Source organism: Panthera tigris, chromosome D2, assembly GCF_018350195.1.
Source record: "Panthera tigris isolate Pti1 chromosome D2, P.tigris_Pti1_mat1.1, whole genome shotgun sequence".
In the NCBI taxonomy this organism is placed as follows: Eukaryota; Metazoa; Chordata; class Mammalia; order Carnivora; family Felidae; genus Panthera; species Panthera tigris.
The window spans coordinates 74,447,118-74,463,770 of record NC_056670.1 but is presented as its reverse complement, the minus strand read 5'-3'; the positions used below and the strand labels follow the sequence as shown (position 1 = coordinate 74,463,770).

The window sequence follows — 16,653 nt, the reverse complement described above, 5'->3', positions numbered from 1 at the left end:
TCCAGTCTTCTCTGGGGGCAGAAGGGACGTTTGCCCAATTGCACGAGTGGGAGAAGTAATCAGGGTCTAACTGCTGGGTGGGCAGGCTTTCAACTGATCTTCCGGGTCTCAGCCCCCCCTCTCACCCCTTCTGCCAGGGGCATAAATAAATTTGAGACTGCTTTCTCTATTCTACTCTTGTCAGTTACAATTTATCCGTCTGCTTTCCAGGTTCCAACATGCTGTTTCTGCTGTTTCTCCTTCTGTTTGTCCTTGTGCGTTGGTTCCTTTAAAGAGTCCCTTTACTAATGTTTTAATGGGATTCGGGGAGGAATCCCAGGTGAATGTGCTCAATCTAGTCTTTCATCAGACGTTTTCACCATTGCCATAGTAAGAATGTATTGTATTGCTTTGTGTGGACATGTGAGTTATCTTAACTTTAGGGAATGGCTACTTTAACAGTTCACGTGTAATTTATTTTCTGTGAGGCATTGAATTCAGCGCAAACAAAATGGCCTTTTGGAACTTTCCAGGGTGATGATGGGGCGGTGTGTGTGGAAAGGCTCTGTGTTGAACAGTTTCTTTTTTTTGAGAAAAACTTTTTTGAGACAATTTGGGTCCCATTTTGCACAGAAATATCATGGAATATATCACAAATGCTGCTGAGTGGCATACTTCTGGCTTCATGTGGGTTTCCATTCACAATGGCTGCTGGAATGCGTTCTAGAAGATTTTCCCAGAGAGCTAGGGTGGTACATTTAATTTTGTTCAGACACCAACATTTCTCCCTTTGTTGCCCACCAACAGGATTTGCAACGTTGAGCTATGCACTGTGGACTGAGAAATGTATTTGAAATAAAAACTCCGAGTTCCTGGGTATTGGATTTCCAGGGAGGCGTCTTGAAATAGTAGGGATCCACGTGGTTCTATTTTTGACTGAGTAGTTCAGGCAGGTGTTGGAGGGATGAGGGGTCCATGGGAGAGATTGTTGTGTCCCCGGGGCTCCTTCTGCCAGTTGGGGAGGAGGCGGGCACAGCTGTGGCCAGGTTGAGCACCAGGTTACTTGGGGGAAGACCCCAGGCAGCAGGTGGGGAAGGAGGTGTCCAGAATGCCAGACTCTTGGCTCCACGCATGTTGCCAACTCTGGTGAACTTTTGATGAATTATTTCAGTGTCTTATCCAGAGCAGGTCTGGAGGAGTAGGAAAAGGCCATATTATAAGGCAGGAACCCAGATCATGCTCGTTAGAGAGCACTCCCCCCCCCCCCCCCCCAACTAACCCTATAGAGGTTTGCAGACTTTATACAGTGCCAGGGAGCAAAAATTACAGGCTCTGTGGGCTGTGCAGTCTCTGTTGGACACACGTTTGTTTGTCACAACCTTTTAAAAGCATAAAAGTGCGCTTAGCTTGCTGGCATACAAGGAAGCTAAGGGCAGGATTTGGTTGGAAGGTTGTACTTTGCCAAACCCTGCGTCCTATCGTTCTGTTTCCCTCATAAAACCTCCCACAATCTGAATTATTTTCTGTTTCCTCTGTGAACTTTGCAAGGGCAAGAGCCTTGGCTGCTCTATGTCCTGCTCTGTCCTTAAGGTGTAGGGCAGTGCCTGGCACAGAGGGGCACTCCAACATGGGCCGAATGATTGAATGCGTTATTAGCTCTAATTTCATCTCTGGTCACTCATCTGTGAAACAAGGGACATGACCTGGGTGGTCTCCGAGTGACCTTCCAGAGCTTAAGCTCTGAGATTCTAGTTCGAGGAGTGGTGTGGGACTCAGGCTCGTATCACAGCTGTGTGTGGATTCTCCAGACATCCCAGCCTGCATCTGAGTGCAGCGTGGGGGTGAAGCCCTGGGGGTGGGGAGGGGCCTGGCTCTGCCTCTCACCTGCTTCCTTCTGCAGAGTCAGACCCATCCTGCCTGTGCTCGAGGAGAGAGTTTTCTTTAACAACAAATCAGACCAGGGGCGTCTGTGTGGCTCAGTTTAGCGTCTGGCTCTTGATTTCGGCCCAGGTCATGATTTCATGGTTTGTGAGTTCTAGTCTCATTTGGAGCTCTGCAGAGCTGAGACAGTTGCAGAACCTGCTTGGGATTCTCTCTCTCTCCTGCTCTCTTCCTCTCCCCTGCTCACACTCTCAAATTAATTAAAACTTAAAAATAAATAAAAAATAAAAACAAATCAGATCCTATCGATCCTCTATTGATAGTTTGGGGCTTCAGTTCCTCTCCAAACAGGTATGATGGTCAAATTGTTGAACAGCTGGTATGAGCACAGGTACCCATCAGGACAGGTGGGGCCACAAACAGCTGGAACTGCTGGGGGTGATGCCTACAGCTGTTCTCTCTGCCTACTTCTCCAAGCGTTCCCCGGGCTGTTCACCTGGGCATGAGCATTCCATGCCTCCCTCCTTTGTTCCTGCTGTTTCTCCCACCTGGAATGGCCTCCCCCAAGCTGCTTTTCTCTTGCCTAGCAAACTCCTATGCATCCTTTAAGAACCAACTTGGCCATCAGTGTCTCTGCCCCCCGGACACACTTAATTGTTCCCTTCCCTGCCTTCCCGTAGTACTTTTAACTTTTCTGGGTCATCCCACTTCTATGGTATTATTGTCATTGCCTTAGGTTTGTCTCCCCTCTGGGCTCGATCCTCAATGCCTGGCTCCTAAAAACCTTAATGAATGTTTACAGAAAGGGATTTAAATCAGAAGAATGAGACTCACACGGCAGATTTCAGGGACCACGAGTCTGGCATCAATATGACATTTCCTCTCCTGGGTTTGATACTTGGCATCATCACAGCTGTAAGTGGGCATTTGTGTGAGGCTCTTGCATGTTGAGAGAATTGGATGGCAGCCCTGGGCAGCTGGGCCTGCAAGAACTGGCACCTGTACGAATGGTGCCCCAGGGCACTGGGACCACCTGCGGGGGGTGGGCAGGAGGGGCCACAACCCGGGTTATCTCACTTGTGGGGCCCTGGTTTGCCTCCCTTTTCCCCTGGAGGGATCACTGTGTTGCCTTTGAGGTCCCTTCCAGAAGTAAAGTGTGATTCCACGAAAGAAGTGTTGGCTTATCAAATCGGATTCTTTATCTGCTGATCAAATACTACCCCGTCTTTAAACACCTCCTCTGGGATGTCTCTCGGGCATCAAAGTGGCATCCTCCTGCAGGATCTCTGTGCTCCTCAGCACATGTGCACGTGACACCATTGTAATTCTGGAACCCCAAGGCTGTCTGTTAGAACCCCCACCCCGCCAAGTGCCAGGCACAGTGCCAAGAGTACAACTGACATTTCTTACTGCTCAGCCTTTCCAACACTTGTGCCCATTTCTCAGGCTCAGAGAGGCGGAGGGAATGGCTGAGGGTGTGCGTTCCAGCCCCTCCCTGAAGTCACCTACAGACCGTCCCTGCACACTGGTGACTTCCTGCGTCTCTTTCCGAGGCTGCTCTCTGGCTGGGGTGTGTGCTGGCCTGTGTGCACAGCTAGTATGAAGTGCTGGGGAACTGACACCGTGGAGCCTTCCCCAGATCTCCAACCACTTGGGGGGAGGGGAGGGGGATGGTAGATGAATGCCTGGCTTCTGCGCTCTCAGTGGGACAGCTCTGGGAGCTCCCTGTGGGTTGAGCCCCTGCAGTCAGCACTTCCTGACGTACCTCTTGTTGGCCTTCCTCCCTTCCCTGCCCTACCTCCCTGCTTCAGGAGCCATGTCCCAGACAAACTACCTGTACCCACACCCTTCATCATGGTCTGCTTTTGGGGACCCCCACAAAGTGCTCAGTAGTAAAACCAAGATTTGGCCAGCTCAGGCTGACTCTGAATCCCCTCCTCATATTGGTGGTTTTGGGTCTGTGGAAACTTGAAGGTCAAGGCCAGAATCTAGGTCTGGTTTGTTTATGGCCCAGATGTGGGATTTCAGTGTGGCCTGGATAGCCTTTCAACGGACATTTGCCCACTAGATGTATTTCCTTCCACTCCAGACCTCGAGGAGAGTCCTGCCTCTTGCCTGGGGGCAGGTTGTTGGCTGTAGGATCTTGGGGAGGCAAATTTGGGAGGTGCCACCCCTCTGGTCACTCATGCTTCTTTCTCTTTCCTGAGCTTGTCCCGGCCCCACCTGGCATCCTAGCTACTACTTTCAGGCTCCGTGAACTTGACAGGAAAAAGGAGGTTTTCTCCTAAAGGTGTGACCAGCTAAACCGGATAACTGTCTGCAGGCACCGTGCGGATGTGAATGGTGTGCATACTCTGGTCACTACCCTGGAGGTCCAAAATTGGCTCGGGAAACTGGATAAGCCTCCAAAGAACGATGGCGTCTATAGCAGCTCAAGAGAGGAGACTGGAGTAGTCCAGGGAGAATTTCTGGAGAGGGTAGAAAGGTCACTTAGGCCTTGGCAGGGAATAGAGGGGGCCCCCAATGGGGTCCCCGAGGTCCCTGCACTTAGGGACTACTCACAGAGGGGAGTATGGGGAAGAAAGAAATCCTCCTGGGATGGGGTGCTCACCACTCCTGGCTAGAAGGTCAACGCCAGCTAGTGGTATCAGAGCCTGGAGTGGAGCAGCCCACCTCGTCTGGAGCTGTTGGCCTGAGGGTGGGGGGTTGTGCACTGCTCTTCTGTAGCTGAGGACTCCATTCTCTGACTACCCGTCCTGCCACCCTCTGGCTCTTGCTGGGACCTCCACTCGATGAGCCCAGCTGGAAGTCGAGGCACCCAGGGCAGGACGGGGGAGGCCGGGAAGACATCCACCTAGTAGGGCTTCCGTGGATCCTTGCCCATAGTTGCATCTGAGTAATGTCTAGTACACAGAGGCCTGTTTTCACAATCCTACTGCTCCTGTTCAATCAGAAAATGCACCAGTCCCAGAACTCCGTGTGTGGCTTTCTTTCCGACTGGATGCCTCCCTTTCTCTAAATGTAAAACATTTGAACAGTCCCGCATTTGGAGTGATTGCTCCTTCTGTTCCTTTGCTTGTACCTCCCTGACCTTGAAAGAGCCATTTTCCAGGGCTGTTGCTAATGGACCTTCACATGATGACGATAAAATATCCTGGCGCTCGGAGAAAAGAGAGGAGAAGCCCTCTTGAGTGATAAGACATTATCCAATGTCTTATGAAATGGCCCAGGTGACGGATTCCCTCAGCCGTACTCCTATGGCACCTTGGCCCCATTTGTTTGGCCCCCACCTGATGCTGGGAATGATGCTGTTTTAAAATACCCTTTTTGCAAAACCCACCTCAAGTAATGTCATGGCCAACGGCTGACCCCCGGGGAGGCTTCACCAACCCACTGTGTGGGGAGGATCCTGTGAGTAGATGCTCTGGAAATGTTCAGTGAGTTTTCTGAGACCTGAAAGATGCCTTTAACTAGGAAGCTGGATCTTTGAGCTCCTGTGCTTGTCATTTCCCTTCACTTCCAGCATGTAGCCAATCTTGGAGCTTGCTGCCTGTCCAGAAGTCCTGATGTTCAGATCCCCAGCTGTACCTGCTTACTCCCTCCTGCTTAGAGGGTAGAAATGAATCCTTGCAGGACCAGCCTCTCAAACCTGGACTGGGAATGAGTGACTGCTTGGTTGGAGGCCTTGGCTGTTGTCTAAGCACTGTGGGGCGCCAGTGGGGCTTTGAACCGCCTCTGAGCCACGTCTCCAGAGGGCGTGAGTGCAGCATGCGGCGTTCTTGTGGGGTTTGAGATCCACGCTTAGGTAGAAGGACAGGCTGTGATGCCAGGAGCCTCGTCCCAGGGCTGCAGCGTTCCCCATCCGCTGACAGAAGACCTTGGTTCCCTCCAGCTTTGGCCTCTAACTTCCTGGGGACCCTAGACAAGTATCCTTTGTCCTTCATGTTTCTCATTAGCAAAGTGAGGTCCCGACTGGACCTGACAGCACAGCTGGGCTGCCACCAGGGTCCCTTTGCTCGTGACCCAGCCCCAGACCAGTAACCGTGGCTCAGAGTACCCGAGGATCCCTCTACCATGAGCCCAGTACTCCTGCAGTGTGGTTTTGATGAGCTCCTCACTCACTGGGCAGGGACCCGAGGAGGAACTTTGACCTTGCTTAAGGTCCACTCATTGGAAGGGTGCGGACCGAGGTCAGCACTTCTGACAGTAAACCTCACACTTCTTCTTTAGACTCCTGCCTGAGCTCATCCCCTTCTGGGGGACCAAAGTGTACATTCTCACCCATGTACTGGGTGCTGTAACCCATCACAAATGTAGTGGCTTAAAACCACATAGATTTACTTTCTTGTGGTTTTGTGGGTCAGTGTTTGGCATAAGTGTCACTGGGCTAAAATCAAAGTGTGGGCACTGCTGTGTTCCTTCTGGAGGCTCTGGGGATGATCTGTTTCCTGGTCCAGCTTCTAAAGGGCGCCTGCATTCTTTGATTTGTGGCCCTTTCCTCCATCTTTGAGGCCAGTGGGTTGAGTCTCTTACACTTCATACCTCTCCTTCCTTCCTCTCTTCTCTGGCTCACTTTGCCCTCTCCCACCTTTTTTTTTTTTTTTTTTTTAAGTTTATTTATTTATTTTGAGAGAGAGAATTCTGTGCTGACAGCACAGAGCCTGCTGTGGGGCTCAATCCCGTGAACCAGGAGATCATGACCTGAGCCAAAATCAGGAGTCGGATACTCCACCGACTGAACCACCCAGGTGCCCCTGCCACCTCTTGTTTTAAGGAATCACGTGACTAGACTGGGCCCTTCCAGGTAATCCAGGACGGTCTCCCCGTCTGCAGATCCTTAACCTTATTCACATTTGTAAGTCCTGTAGCCATGTAAGGTCATCACAGGTTCCAGGGGATTAGGGTATGGACATTTTGCAGTGGGGGGGGGGCATTATTTTGGTGTCTCCATCCAGGTGCCGGAGAGGAGCCCTCTGTGACGGTACCAGGCCAAGGCGGCTGGTGTGTGTACCCTTATGGCCCTGGGCATACCCTGCCACACATATCACTATGCCATGTGGCGTGGCAGTGCTCATGGGTAGGAACGCGTGGGCAGGGGCCTTGCCTTCTCTCTGCGTCCTGTGTGTCTGGGGGTGGTGAGTGGGTATATACGGTGGCCTCAGGAGCCCCTTCATAAGCTGTTGAACAGTACAGAGGGCTTCTCCAGGGCCCCCAGCTGCAGACAGGGCTGCCTCATGCACTTCCGCTGATCCTTTTCTTTGGTCCTTGGACAGTCTTGGTGGCAAGGCAAAGCGTGGGTCATAATCCCCATTTTACAGGTGAGAAAATAGGCTCTGAGAGGTTGTGTGGCGGCCAGGACTCTCTGGGGAGGTGGCAGAACAAAATTCCAACTTGGGCCTCTTACCTGCTGTCCTCCTGTCCTCCGTGTTGCTCAGTTACCCTTTACTCCTCGGACTGCCTGTTGTGGGTTGAATTGGGGCCCCCACAGATTTAGACGTTCTAATCACCAGTGCCTCAGAATAGGACCCCAGACCTCAGAGGTGAAGGCTAACTGAGCGGGCCCCTCCTGGGCCTCCAGCCACATTTCCCATCCTTCCCTCCACGTGCACCCGCCACACTGGCTTTCCGTATATTCATTTCTTAACAGCTTTACTGGGCCATTATAATGGACACAGAGTAAGCTAGATGTTGTGCAATTTGATGAGTTTTGACATATGTATACACTGATGCAGCTGTCACCACCATCAAGATAATGAACAGGTCAGTCACCCTTGGTAATCTCTCTCCCTGCCCCACCTCCCAGCCCAGGCAACCACTGCCACTATAGATTACCTCTTCATAGAATTTTATATAATTGGAATCTTCCAGTGAGTACTCTTGTTTTGTACACTGGTCTTTTTCCAGGTTCTTGCAACTCCGGCTGCCTTCCTGCCATGGAGTCTGACCTTGCTCTTTCTCTGCTCCTCCTCACTTCCCTTTAAGCATCACTCAGCTCTCACCAATTCCTCAGAGAAACCTTCCTGGACCTCTCTCCCCCGAGACCCAAAGGTCCCTGATTTAACATACGGTGCTGGCCCTGCATCCTCCCTGGACAGTTTCCACAGGTGCATTTTACATCCTCTTTGTGGGTAATGCTGTCTTGCCCACCGACCTCCACCAGCAGCAGGCCTGTGATGGACTCTGCTGTCTGTTAGCCCTGGCACCTGGAGAATGGTGGCACACTGGAGATGCTGGCTGGACAAATGCATACTCACAATGGGAGTGTCCAAAGCATGGGGCTCAAGAGCTGGGTCTGTGTGGTCAGCCTGCCCGATGGTCTTAGGCAAGATCATCCAGCCTTCTTTATGCCTTTGATTTCCCATCTTTAAAATGGGCACAGTAGCAATACTCACCTCACTATGTTGTAAAGTCTAAGGAAGGTGATGCATGGAAGGAATTTCAGAAAACACTTGACACATAGTTCGTGTTCAGTTAATGATGGTCAGTTTGGGAGCTGTAAAGGAATATGAGATCGTCCTGTGGCTCAAAGCTGAATTTCTCATCTTCCAAATGATGGATGTGCAAGGCTGTTTTTTTTTTTTTTTTTTTTTTTTTTCCTTCTTGCTAACAGGCCCATAGTTACAAGCCTCTTGTTGGATCAGTAATGCGAGAGAACTAACTGAGCCAGGATAAATCACTGTGCGAACCTGGTTCCATTCCAGGGTTGGGATTTCATTAGCTGTTGGCAGTGCTGTACTCTCCTCAAGTCCTCTTCCTGGGGACTCAGGCTGGGTTTATTCGGTGCATATGTTTATGCAGTGGGCCCTGAATAATGGCCCTGCGGGGTGTGTTGGAAAGTGTAACCGACAGGCGGGCAGGCAAGAGGTAACTGTGGCTGTGGAGGGCAGATTTCCCACCAAGTTATGTTGATAAAGCCCCACAGGCTTCTCCAGCCAGTCCCCATGGGTTGTGCTCTGGCCGGTTTAGAGTGACAACAGGTTGGGACCAATAGGATTTTGAGTGTGATAGTGTGTCCAGACTGATGAGGCCATCCCCAACTGAAGGAGCCCTGAAGACCAGGGCAGGGGACATTGAGCTCTATAATGAGGAGAGATGCTGGTCCAGGGCTGTGTGGGGTCTGGGTTCAGGGCACAACTCTGGACATTGAACTTCACATGAATGGTACTCCCCGGAGTTGTGCAGTGTGCAACCTGTGTGGCTGTATGTGGTTGCTCTGTCCAAGGTACTGGGTTGTAGATTAATATTTCAAGGGAAGCACTCAGACCCACGGGAACACTGAGGAAAGCAGTAAGGAGTGGAAGAAAAAGCCGGCAATCTGTGGGCAGAGAAGATGGCATAGAGCCAGTTCTTCCACTAAATCTTAGGATGTCAGGCAAAGCCCTTGGAGCCTCTGCTGTTTCATCTGTAACACAGGGATCATCTGTCATGCCCCACTCACCACACAGGGTTATTGGGAGGATTACAGGAGCTGGGGCATAGAGAATCTTTGTAAGCTGCTGAATAGGATGGGCAAGTATTGCTTAGTTTTTTTTGTACTCTGGTCCAGTGTAAGCTACGGGCCCTCCAAGTTACAATTGTCCCCAAGAGAGGCACCGGAGCAGTTACTGCCTTGAAGTGAGATTTTGGTTTTCTGGGAGAGAGCCAGGGCCCTACACTGGTGAGTATTGGGAAGCAGGAGAGGACACCAGAGGAGACATCTCCTTCTACCCAGCCTCCTGTTCCTGGAGATTGTGCAGCTGAAGGTGGCCAGGAGGCTGTTAGCAGGAGTCCCACCTGGCAGGTGTTTCCTGAGGCCCAGGCAGTGCTCTGCTCTGTGTCCCCACACGGCATCAATGCACACCGGCAGGAGGCCACAGTCCTGACGTGCCAGGAGCAGGTTTCTTCCGGTCTCTTGCTGTATCGAGCCTTGCGGGCTCTGGAGCTAGCCACAGTGTGGTACGACTCTCCTATGGTTCTGTGGCCTTGGAAGAACTGGTCGACCTCCCTGGGCCTCAGTTTCTCCACCTATAAGATGGGGATAGCAATAGCACTACCCTCTCGGGGTCCTCTGTGAGGATTCAGTGAGCTCGGTGCTGAGGTGCTCTGTACGGGCTTGGCAAGAAACAAAAAGTGGCAGCCGAAGTGACCTGTTTCCCCCAGGGGTCACCAGTCCCTGAAAGTGGAAAACGGGGGCTTCGGGCTGCTGGGCCGCCTCTGCGTGTGAGGCGTGTTCTTGTCATTCACAACCAGGGTGGGAACTGAGGTGGGAACCTCGTCAGCTCACAGTCCCAGGAACTGCTAGGATATTTTCTGGAGGGAAAAGCGCCCACAATAAAAGCCCCTGGAACAAAACCCAATAAATCTCAAAGACTCACATAAATGAGATGGTCCCCAAATGAGAGGGTCCTCTTCACAGACCCTCCAGGAAAGACACATGCAAACAAAGTCCCAGAAACACGGGTTGCCCCACGATATCACAAGCTGCGTATCACAAGAGAAGTTCTTCTGAATTCTCAAGGCAGCCCCCATGGGTGAAAAAGGCAGCATTTCTCTGAATGGTCACCAGCTGGTCCTGGGTCTCTAGGTTATTTGGATAAATAGCAGGGTGGCAATCACTCAAAGTCCCTTCTGTTTCCTGGGATGAATCCTATGGCTTGAGGCTGTACCTGGACTCCTGACAGAGGAGAGTTGGGCTCCATCCATCAGCATTCTGGAACCTTCCCTGCTGCCCAGGGCCTACATGTGCCAGGGGTCTAATGGGCTATTCATTTGTGGGTATCCTGGCCTGGCCAGGAGACACCTTTCTCCATGGGTATCTTTTTTTTTTTTTTAATTAATTTATTTAGAGAGTATGTGTGTGTGCATATGAGCAGGGGAGGGGCAGAGAGAGAATCCTGAGCAGGTTCTGTGCTGTCAGCACAGAGCCCCACGAGGGGCTCCATCCCACAGACTGTGAGATCATGATCTGAGCTAAAATCAAGAGTTGGATGCTCGACTGAGCCGCCCAGGTGCCCCTCTCCATGGGTATCTCCACTTCAGGTGTGTGGAACCTCAGGGAAAAGTGACAGGCATAGGCTGAGCTGGGTGTCTGGGGAAGGAGACTAGGGACCGAGGGCTTTTGAGGCTTGTGTTTGAGGATCTCCCTCCTCAGATCAAACAGTCTGAGTAGATTATTAATAGTAGCCCAAAGAAAGATCATTTATTTGGCATTTACTCTGTCAGACGCTGAGTTTGAGGTAATCGGGTTATTATTACTGGGTCCCTCAGGTCCCAGTCTCTGTGGGGAGCTGCTTTCAAGGAATGTAGTGTGGCACCTCAGAAGCAATTAAAGGTAGTTCAAATGCTGACTCCTTCTCTTGAAGAATATCAAAGGCAGAAAGAATATTCTCCGTGCGGTGTGTGAATTTCTTCAGAAACACTTTTCTCTCTACTTCTGCTTCCTGATGCCTTTCCTGTGGTTGTTGTCCCAAACTTGCCCTTGTTGAGGGGTTAGAGGCCAGAGTGAGGGGATCAGGGGCTCAGTCCTCCTGGCCTTCACTGGACATGTCTCACCTTTCCCCTCAGCCGCCCCACCCTTCTCTTCTGACAGGCAAGGCATGAGTCCAAAATGGCGAATGTAGTTGGTGGCATTCATGAGTTGGTGAGTCACTTTATTTTTTTAAATGAATGAGATTAAAACTTTTTTTTCCACCAAGGACAAAGTTTTTTCTGTAGGAGTTTATTGTAACCCGGGTTGTTTTAAGGAATGGGTATGTGGAAGCTGGAACACCGGTATTGTATAGATCAGAATAAGACCAGCTTTCTTCCTGTGGTGGCCCATGTTCACCCGAAAGCCATGTGACAGCGTCTGAAGTCCAAGAACAGTGAGACCAAGTGTCAAGGAGCAGTCACTCCAGCATTAGACTCAGGGTGGCAGAAAACCAGCTCTGGGATCCTGTTTCTAAGGATTCAGGCACTAGCCTGGGAAGGTCAAATGACCACTTGAAAAATTTCCTGGGAAGATTTCCATGACTCTTCATGGGAAGTGATCCAGGTACAGGTAGCTCCAGCTTGTGGATCTGTCTGGTTATTTTTAATGGGCTGAATCAACTGCATCCTTTCCAAATCCCCAAGCCTGGGGGAGAGGATACTACTTGTCACAGCTCCTTCTGCCTTCTCCCTGTGCAGCCCGGTGTCTCCATAGCTGGGGGACTCTACGTATACCTCCCGCCATCTTGCCCAGGGCCACAGCTGGCCTGAGGAAGAGGGGGGCGTTGTGGTATTTTTCCATGCCAGGCCGGCTTTACCATGGGGAGAAAATAGACCAGCTCCAGGCTTTCCTTTGTGTGGTGTTTTTGTTTAGGACTGGGAGAAGCTCAAAGCAAACTTTCTTGGAATTTTAGTGGAATTTCTTGACAGAGCCTCGTCTTGGGAAGGAGGAAGCTTCCTGAAGGTTTGGACCAGTGGTGGGAGGGTGGGTTTTGCTGGGGGCCCATTGGCTTGAAGACTTATTCTTCTCCTTTGTGGGAGCCCCAGGCCCCCCGGTGTGGTTCTTTGGCCCCTGTCCGCAGGATTGAGTGTAGCCTTGTGCTGGTCTGACTTCGGATGGATGAGAGTGATGCTACCTAGTATGTGCTCCTTCCTCTGTGGAAGGTCCTGTTCCTTTCTACGTGGTCCAGATATGTAAGCTGAGGCCCAGAGGCGTTGTTTGCCCAAGGTCACGTAGCTAGAAATAGGTGGAGTCAGAATTTGAACCCAGCTTTTGCAACTTGAAGTGTGGCTGTGGGTCAGAGAGCCTCCTTGGACATAGCTGGCTTTAGTGTTTTCTTGCCCCTCCTTTTCCTTCTAAGGCCCTTGCTGTCTTCTGGCTTCTAATCTGCCACACATATGCCTCCTTGGCTGGAATGCCCTGCAACCCCCTGCCCTACTCATTGTCAGGACCTGGCTCGGTGACTGCTGCCTCCAGGAAGCCTTCCCTACTGCGCCCCCCCCCCCCACCCCGCCACCAGAGTCCAGCCTGGGTGGCTCTTCTGGTGCTCCCATGGCATCCTGGGCTTCCTCCCAGCAGACTGTTGGCCACACACTGTTCTATTTGGGGCTCTTCTTGTCTGTCTCCTCCTCCAGTGCAAGCATCTCGAGGGTAGGGGCAGCTCACCGAATGTTTGATGAATGACTGAATGGTTCGCTCCTGTCTCTTATTGCCGCGTCTGGGGTTATCAATTCGTTTCCTGTCAGCAGTGTAGCCTGCTTGCTTCGGTCTCTCATCTGGAAAACGCAGAGGATCCTAGTTCATCTTTGTAGTGTTGGAGTGCAGCTTAAATGACAACACACACAGCCCTCAGAACAGCCCCGCTGCCCATGAGCTGTCCTGACTGCCTGGTGATTTGCAGCCTGGGGTGGGGAGGCTCTGCCCCGGGCTGACCTACTTCTTCCCTACCCCCCCCACCCCTGGCCCAGCACCACTCCCTGAGGTGAATGACTCAGCGCTTGGAAATCGCTTTCCTTTCTTGAGGAGCCAGATCATTTCCCCCATCAAACCAAAGACAGTAGACAAAGTTAATTGCCAACTGATGAGGTGGGGGTGGTGTTTGAGGGGGGGAGTTGTGGAGGTGGGGCTGGGGGTCAGGGGATGGGTGACAAGAAAATCATTCAGATAGAACCAAAGAGAGCATTTGCCACGGAGGGCAGCAAATAAAGTGTGAGCGTGTGTGTGTGTGTGTGTGTGTGTGTGTGCGCATAGGAGTGAGGGGAACGGGACAGGAGATGCTTGGAACACAGCTGTGAAAGGAGACTCAAAGTGATACTCATGGTCACAGATCTGTAGCTATAACAGCCTGCAATGTCTATGCTCCCTAATTCGACCCTGAGGTGACTCCACAGGGAGGCAAATGTGTCTGGATATTCCTTTTCTCTCGTGCCGTTTTTGAAACTGCATCCTCTAGAAACAAGCCCCTCCAGAGGCTCTTGGAAGAGGACTCTGTGGTCACATATGTGGGAGCCCACTCCTGTATCCCTCCCAAGCATTCACAAGGCATTAGCATGGGAAAGGCCCTGAGAAGTCCTGCAGTTAAGAAGTCCTTGTAACTTTGTTTAGGCCAGGGTTTCCCCGATCAGGGAACCCTTTTCCCATGTTACACCCATCTACATCCCATAGTTCCAGGAAGCGCTTTGGGAGCCTACCCCTCCACCGAAATGACTGGGACACAGTTCGTGTCATTGTGATTGAGCTGATGTTTTCAAATTTAAAACTGAAAAATTAGTTCAACTCTGTATTAGTTTCCTAGGACTGCTGTAACCAACTTATTTTTTGCAAATAGTTTCAGGTAGGCATCCACTGGTACTTTCTTCCAGAAAGAGCCACGTGGGCTATAGCACCATTTGTAAATAAACTGTCCTTTCCAATTGATTTGCTTTTCTCCAAGGAGGATAAAATGGAAAGTGTCATGGAGGAGGTGGGATTTCAGGAGCTGCAGGAATATGGGGGTGAGGGACTCTGGTGAGGGGGTGTCCTATGGAAGAAGGGAAGGGAGCTAGTGACAGAGGCGTCTGAATGAGGAGAAGGGCCAGGTGCTATGGGCTCAGAGGGCCAAGCAACACCAGGTTAGTACTTAAAGGACAGGGCACCCCTTCGCTTCCAGCGGGGGTGGGGCCAGAACTCCTGGAACACGGAACCCCCGGACAGAGTGTACCTGTGTCTACAGGGCGTGGTCCCAAGTGATGGTTACTGGAGATCTGGGGTGTTGACACGAAAGCAGAGCACAGGGCCTGGGAATGGGGGATGGGAGTCCAGGGGGATAGCCCAGGCTGGAAAACTGAGCAGGAGCCCCGTCCCCCTGATGTGGTTGGCAGATGTGTCCACCTCCCTGGGCACTCACTTTTCCATGAACACTGATCAGTCCTGGAGGCACCTGCTTCTTGGCCTGAGTGTGTGCTCACAGTGTGTGTGGGCAGCCAGAAATGCTAATTAACTTGTGTCTCCAGGAGCATCCCTAACCCAGGGCAGATGAGATTTGGTATGTAAACCTCTAGCTTCCTTGGTCCGTGGGTGGGTAAGGGTCTATCCCCTCTCGCAGAGATCCTCAGTGGGATTGGGCTCCAGTTACTGATGGCCATAACTCGCTCAGGGACATGCCTTCCCTGTCCCATTTCTTTACTCCCCTATCTGTGATCCCTGGGGCCACCTCCCAAACCAATTCCCACACTTGAATCCTCACCTCAGGGTCTGCTTCGGGGGAAACCCAAACATCTATGTTAGGTCAGGCCCCAGAGGGCTGGTTGGAACCTGTCCCATCTCTCCTGCTTCACATGCAGTTGGTGCTAGGGCTTGGTGGAAGGGGAGTGTGAACCTGTGGGAAAGGGAGGACAGACTTACAGAGCTTGCCACCCAGGAATGCTCAGTTTTGGAAGTTGTGAGTCACAGAAACTACATTCTAAGTGGCTTAAACGACAAGGGGGAGGGCTCCTGGGTGGCTCAGTTGTTGAGCGTCTGACTGTTGATTTCGGTTCAGGTCATGATCCCAGGTTCGTGGGATTGAGCCCCATGTCCCAGCATGGAGCCCGCCTGATATATTCTCTGTCTCTCTCTCTCCCTCCCTCCCTCTGCTCCCTCCCCCCTGCCCCCCCCCCCCCACACACACGGGAAATGTTGGCTTATGGAACTGAGATGTTCTGTTGGTGACACTAACTTGAGGCATGGCTGGGTCCAGGGGCTCAGATGAAGCCATCAGATGTCTCCATCACTCCTCTGCTTTCCTTGCTGTTGGCTTTGTTCTGGAAGGGTGGGGGGTGTTCTCCACATGGCTCCCCCTGCCCTAGCCCCAGGTTTATATTCTATTAGCTGAGTAATCTCAATAGTAAGAGTGCCTCTTTTCAGATAATTTTAGGAAAAGTCCCAGCCCTGACCCTACTGAGTAAAGGACCAGTGTCTGAACCAACTCCGATGGCCATGGCAGGGAGTGAGCTGACTGGCCAGGACTGGTCCTGGGGGATGTCTCAGCTTCAGAACTAAATGGTCTGACATCCTTTCTCCTCCAAAAGATGGGCTCTATTCCCTGTGGAAGAGGGACAGGGAGGTGGAAACAACAGATGATTATGGGCGGGTTGGGTAGACAGGGACAAAGAACAGAACACCTGAGAGACGAAGGCAAGGGGCCAAGGGCATGGGGAGAGGAAGGACCTTTTTGATGAATCTCTTGTGGAGCCCAGGCTGTCAGATGTCTGCCCTGAAGCACTGTTAAGAGAAGGCAAGGCTTTTTAAAAAATATATATTTTGGGGCATTTGTTTTAAAACTTTTTGTTTTGAAAGAATTTTAGGTTTAGCTAAGAGTTGCAGAGATAATACAACTTTTCTGTACAGTCTCCTCTGCTTTCATGGTAACACACTCCTTGTGCAATTATCCAAACTGATAAGCTAATGTCACTGTTACGGTTAACTAAACCACCCACTTTATTCACATTCTCCCCATTTTTTCCCACTGATGTTCGTTTTCTGCTCCAGGATTGAATCTAAGATCCTCCCTGGCTTTTAGCTGTCATGTTTCCTTATCTTATTCTAAATCATCGTGTGTCTCTGACTGGAGACCCTTTTCTCCATCTTTCCCTGCCTTTCATTGCCCAGACACTTTTGAAGAGATGTGGGCAGATATTCCATGGAATGTCCCTCAAGTGGAGTTTACCTGACATTTTCTCAGGAGTACACTGAGGGTGATGGGTTTGGGGAAGAACACCACAGGGGCGAAAGCTGCCCAAGGATGCAGGATACCAGCATGACTTCTTGCTGCTGCTGCCTCCCAGGGGGTCACCGGTTTCGGTGCTGCCTGTCAGGTTTCTCTAGTG

At 51.3% G+C, this 16,653-nt stretch overlaps 1 long non-coding RNA gene across 1 annotated transcript; it reads right to left on the bottom strand.

Moving 5' to 3' along the window:
• Positions 1–11,064: 11,064 nt before the first annotated feature.
• Positions 11,065–15,178, bottom strand: LOC122232060. The gene is made up of 3 exons (XR_006209389.1): positions 15,033–15,178; positions 12,974–13,083; positions 11,065–11,686 (listed from the first exon to the last, which is right to left on the bottom strand). It is a non-coding gene; the product is annotated as an uncharacterized LOC122232060 (long non-coding RNA).
• Between the last annotated feature and the right edge of the window lie 1,475 nt (positions 15,179–16,653).